This window comes from Pyrus communis, chromosome 16 (assembly GCF_041283825.1).
Source record: "Pyrus communis isolate YQ-2024b chromosome 16, ASM4128382v1, whole genome shotgun sequence".
NCBI classification, from domain to species: Eukaryota; Viridiplantae; Streptophyta; class Magnoliopsida; order Rosales; family Rosaceae; genus Pyrus; species Pyrus communis.
Window position 1 is genome coordinate 13,333,929 of NC_142580.1, and position 6,434 is coordinate 13,340,362.

The 6,434-nt window shown below is 38.5% G+C and overlaps 1 pseudogene; it reads right to left on the reverse strand.

Moving 5' to 3' along the window:
- Window positions 1-1,321: 1,321 nt before the first annotated feature.
- Window positions 1,322-3,848, reverse strand: LOC137735648 (uncharacterized; annotated as a pseudogene).
- Window positions 3,849-6,434: the final 2,586 nt, after the last annotated feature.

The following is a 6,434-nucleotide window of genomic DNA, read 5'->3' on the forward strand; positions in this document are numbered from 1 at the left end:
CAATTGTTCGTTTGGCGTTTTCTTTCTATTTATTTTCTTGTGTATACCATTTGAAGCATTGTGGAAAGAAAGGCTGTTTTTTTTTATTTTTTTTATTTTATCAACATCTCTTGCACTGTCTACTACTTATTACTCGATCTTTCTGGTTATTTCCACCTGTTGTTGACACAATATCTTGCGTATCTAATTTTCAATTTTTACAAATGTAGGATATCGGCGGTAGAGTTGAGCCAAAAGGATAAAGGGGTAAGTTTCAATGGAGGAAGTTGGATGTTATTTCTAGCCCTTGGGATGGTTTGGTTGATTAATTTAGTTATAGTCTATAAGGAAGATTTGGCTAATTCCAGTTACTGTCTAGAAGTTTCAAGATTGTCGAGTAAAGTGAAAGTTACTATTTATTGAAGTTAGTTGCAGTTGGTTGTCACTTGTCATGAAATGTTGTATTCGTTTTTCAGATTATGGGAACAGGATTTTCTGTTGGTGTTGTGAATGTTGTAAGCATTCAGATCCTCTAAGGGCCAAATGTAGTCATTGTCTCCTTTTTGGTTGGGAGGAAAAACAACACCGCAAGGCAGGAAGGTGCAACTAGTTGGAGTTTTTGCTTTTAACTTTCTGTAAACCAAATACATGTTCGTGCTGCACGGTACAGCTGACCTCCTACAAGAAGAGCTTTTTTACGGATGGGCTAAGATCCTTCCTGGTAGTGGATGCCACTCCTTCCGACAAACGACTTGATTATTGCCTAGCTTGTCACAGGGAACAAAGGTCTAAGGTTGTTGCGAGTTGCGACGGCTAGCATCCATTATATTCGTCAAAAATGTTATAGAAATTATAAGAGGAGATTTGGGAGTGACAAAGAGGCATTGTTGTGGATTTTCTGCAAACTCACAGTTTGTCCTGGTTTCTTCTCTTTATTGTAATTATGGTTGAAATAGGATTCACAACTATAAATCTATTTCGCCTAGTTGCTTTCAGTTTCTGCTTTATTGGATGAGGTTGGTTCTTGTTTTTTATAATGTGACTGGATGATATATTCTTTTAATACCAATGTATTAAAAACGTGAGGCGTGGGCGAGGCGTCCGAGGCGAAGCCCAGCCTAGGCGTGAGGCGTGAGGCGAAGCTTTGCAGGATTTATTGTATAAACATCCATTCTCAATTTGTCATTCAAATCCATAGTCATTCAAAAGATAATATTATCCAAATTCATCAGTCAAAGGTAATATCACCCAAATTCATCATTCAAAAGGTAATACAAACAAAGAAAACAATCCTTCATCCAAATCATCTTCATATAAATCAAAATACAAACCAAGATATCAATCATTCATCTAAATCCTCTTCATCTAAATAAAAGGCAACATCATACTCTTCATTGCCAACTCTAGATGAACTTGTCGGGTATGTCATCATTTCATCAAATGAATCTTCCGAATCATATTCCACATTTCTTCTAGTTCTACTTGAGGATTCTTCATTACCCCGTTTTCTTTTGTATGTAATAGGACCCCGAGGTTGAGTAGGCTCGCGAGGAGAAGGAGGACGAGTAGGCACACGAGAAGGAGGAGTAGGTTCACGAGGAGGAGGAGGAGGAGGAGGAGGAGAAGACTCTCTAGGCTCTCGAATGTATGAGCCACCTGCATAAACCGGGGGTGGTACATACCTTATGGCCTCAACATTATACAATAACTCATCCTCAACCTATGTAGGATCTTCGGGAAGAATGAGATCTTCTATCTCTGTTATCCATTCATCATCGGAGGCAATTTCTTCCACAACAATAGGATCATACTTCTCCATCCTTTTCTTACTTCTTTGTTGTAAAGCCAAATTGTACTTGACATAGGCTAAAGCATTAAGCCTTTTGTGTTCAAGCCTATTCCTTCTTTTTGTATGAATCTACAAATAAATCACTTCTATTATTAAAGTCTAATCATCTTAAGAAAAAATGACACTTAAGATACTAATAATATATTTACTTACCATTGAAAATGTGCTCCAATTCCTCTCACATCCCGATGCACTACAAGTAAGGCTTAGAACTCGGATAGCAAACTTCGTTAACTCGGGTGTTTTATGCCCAAAGGGCTCCCACCAAGCCGCTAAAAAAACAATATTAGTAAGGTAAGTAATTTAAGGGTTAATGATAAAAAGATATTAACAATTGACTGATTAAATCTTACATGGTGTTCGCTTTTTCCTAGTTTGCATAGCCATAGAATCTGCAAATGGACCACGCCTATTAGTAAATAAATCCAATTGAACATCAGCCTCTTCACGTTCTTTCCCTTTCGCAAGCATCTTATCCATTCAAGCTAACAACCCATTTCGCACTTCATCAGTATCTGAGAAATTATCCTCATATCGAAATTGTGGGTTTAAGTAATAGCCCGCCGCATGTAGTGGTTGATGAAGTTGATTGTCCCATCTACGATCTATCTTTCTCCAAATAGACATATATTTTTTCTCCACTTTGTTAAGATTGTTGCAATTTTCTCTTTTGCGGCATCCATTAACTCATATATAAAACCCATGAGGGGTCTCTCCTCTGAATCAACCTCTCTCAAAACACAAACAAGAGGAAGAACACCCTTAATGCAAAAGGAAACTTGACCCAAAACTCACGATCATGTAACACATGATGCTTAGCCAACTTTGCTTCACGGGATTTTGCATAGGTACTTTCCGACCATTCTTGAAAGGTAAACAAAGCAACAAGATTTTCCTTTTGCTTTTGTAAGCTTTGTAGTGTAAGGAAAGAACTGGCAAACCTAGTGACCGTCGGACGAAGAATTTCCGAATTGTTGGTGTACTTTCTCATCAAAGCTAGTACCCATTGATGCCCATATAGATACTTTGAAATACACCTAGCACGTTTGAATGTGTCATCAAACCATGCCATCTTAGAAATATCTTCTAGCATCAAATCAATGCAATGAGCTGCACATGGAGTCCACCACACCTTCTCTTTCCTCTCCATAAGTTTTGCCCTGACATTCTTGTAGTTTGAAGCATTGTCAGATATAACTTGAACCACATTCTCCTCCCCAATTTCTTGAATAACATTATCCAAATAGCCATACAACAAATCACCATTCTTAATAGAGGCTGATGCATCAACCGATTTCAAGAACCAATTACCTTGCGAGCTATTGACAAGAAAGTTGATTAAACACCTACTTTTGCCATCTGACTATCCATCCAACATAATAGTGCATCCATATCTCTTCCAAGCCTTTTGATGTTCTTTCATCATACTTTGTATATCATCAACTTCTTCTTTGAGCATCCAAGTTCTATATTCATGGCTCGTAGGAGCATCAAAGTTGGGACCAAAATTGGATACCAATCTCATTGCATTAACATAATATTCATTGTTTGCCGCATTGAATGGAATGGCACTAGTGTAGAACCATCGGGCAAGTGCTCAGGATGCTTGTCTTCTTCTCTCTTTTTTGAAAGGTGTATTCAACGTGGTTTGATGAGCTTCTGATGTAACATACATATCAAGTGGTCCTCTTGACCTAGGTGGTAGAAAAGAACTGGTTTGTTGTGAATGTGTCACACTCCCACTCCCACTACTTTCTTCTCCACCACCACGACACAACTCATGGCTAGCTTTCCTCTTTTCTTTAGTTCCCATAACATTAGCAAAGCATTCTTCCTTCACATTGGGTGGGACTTTTTTACAACTTATCATTCTTCCCGAACTTACACCACCCAAGTGATGTTTGAATCTAGAAATTGAACCCGTGCATTTGTGGTTACAAAAAACACAATAGAAGTGCTTGGTGACAAGATCCAAATCTTTTGTCCATTGCGAAGCAAAATCTTTCTTAGAAGAAGCCATGACCTAGTAGTGGAGCAAAGTATTCAATTAATTAACATTATCATGACGAGTCCATTTAAGTTTATGACCATATTAGTAAGACATTATTTATCATCCCTAGATTCCATACTAAATCAAATATTTCAGCCAGCCATTTAATACCTCGTATTCATGTGTGCACACTATTATATAATTAAAAAAAATCAGAAATATGCATCAAACCAAATACCTTGAACTTATTCATTTGTGCATAACCATTACTAATCAATGCTTCAAACAGACTCTCGATTAAAGATCGAATGGTCCAGATTAAAGGACTGTGGGAAGCCACGTGGCTTCCCAACAGTCACTCAAAAAGCAATTTTTTTTTCTGATTTCTTGTCGGCGATGCGCCCCCACGCGCTAGTGGGGTGCACGCGCCTGACAGAAAAAAAATTTAAAAAGGCCTGACGCCAGGCTAACGTCAGCGCTAGCGTCACAGGGCCTCAGGCTCTCGGGCTGGCAATTCTCCACAGGCCCAGAGCTTGGGCCTCCACCTCCACTCGAGCTCTCCAACGCTGGAGCCAGTCCACCGGGCCTCGGGCCCCTTTTCTCTCCCCCGTCCCCCGAGCAACTGCCCACGCTGGGCTTGCTCTAATGGAACTGAAAAGTATACCAAATATTAAAGGGAATTGTTATTAGCACTCCAAAAATCTCATTCTACACTCCAAATTTTCTATATTAGGAAATAAAAAAAAAATACTCATGTGAATAGTGTAGAATGAGAATTTTGGAGTGCCAATAACACTTCCCATATTAAAATAGAGCAAATTTTCTAGAAAGCATCGTTGACTCACCGTATGGCTACCCTTGTAGCTTGTGACCTGGCATTCGTGTCGTGTTTCTCGTGTTCGTGTTGTTTTTGTGTCATGCCCAATAGTTTAATGGGTTGTGTCGTGTAATACCCGTTAAAGTAAATGGGTAATATGACCCGACCTGAAATCAACCCGTTAATATTATCAGGTAATATGACCTGATCTATTACCCGTTAAGATAAATATATTTTAAATCAATAAAAATGAAAATGAAAAACATAATTATACTAAATTAGTATATACATACTAAATTTCGAAGTTGAACCCTTCATGAAAGTTGTAAAGCTTTCCATTATGAGTGATTACTGTTTGGGTGAATATTTGAACATTGGGCTGCAAGTGTGAGAAAGCCTAGAGATGCCAATTAGAAGAAGACTCGCCCAAATCCTATCACCAGTCCCAGAGACAAATTGGGGCCTCCCAATTAATGCATAGACCATGTGTCTATGATTTAAAGGTCAAGTGATAGAGACTAACTCGCAATCAGCCAAAAAGCACTTTTCAGTGGCAATACAAGTAAAAATATGATGAGTCACTACCTTCCAAATGTTTTCAGGCAAAAACAAAGTCACAGCAGTCGGGCTAATTAGCCTATAAAAGGAAGAAGAGGCTCCAGAGATAAGGACACTCAACCAATCAAACAAGCAAACATTCAAACTCTGCTCTCAAGCCTAATTTGCATCCAAAAGCTGAAATCAACCTAGATTCAGTCCTTTTTAGCAACAAGCTATCATTCTCTCTAGTTTAAAAGCTTTGTTATCTCCCTTAGTGGCGTAGTATTGATTCCCTTGTGAAAACCTGCTTAGCATCCATCCTTTTTTAGCATACAAACCCCTATAATCACAAAGAAAAGTGACTACAAGAAGTTCAACCTTAACAGACAAGGTGAAATATTGCCGGAAGCTCTTTGTTTGTTTTTTGAATTTGTAGATATATTACATAATGCATTCCCCAGTATGTATTCAAGTCATGTCCACCTATTGTCCTACTTTAAGAGTCCTATTTGCATCTGGATCTGATTAATTTAATGGATAGGCTATCATTAAAATCAATCAAGAACCAAGCAAACGGCTAAATGGCTTAAAAGGGATCTGGACTCCCTTCATACGAACATACAAGACTATGAACTGAAAGTCCTTGGTCACAAGGCAAGAAAAAGAACTTAATGTGGACTTAACCCATCCACGACAATCATTTGATAACAAGAAGTCCGAGTAACTTGAGGCTCAAGTAATCGACTAAACACACTCTTGTTCTACATCTGCTATATTGAGATAGCAGTGGCACGCCTAGCACTCAGTTAGTTTTGATTGCGAGCCTCAAGGCCTACACCTAAGGCCCCACAAAAGCACATTTCAGAACTAGCTCTGTCCTCTTCTTACACCACATCAACAAGTAAAAGTCCGACTACACATCAAAAGTGCCAATCCCTTAGGAAGCTGTGCTGAGGTGCCAAAGACCCTTCCCCACGGAAATCTTCACCCGAACAATTACATTTTTCATACTTCTACAATAATTATTATTAATTTTATTAATTTTGCACTCAAATAAAAAACATTGTTTATGAGATTTGGAGGGTTTTAAAAATCTAAACGACCATGTAACCATCGTCTAAGCGTTGAGGATGCAATCATAAACATTTAGGGTAAATTACACAAAACTACCTCAACTATGGGTCGAACGACACTTTCATACCTCATCTTTTAAAAATGACAATGTCATACCTCATCTTACGAATTTGTGCCAATGTCAG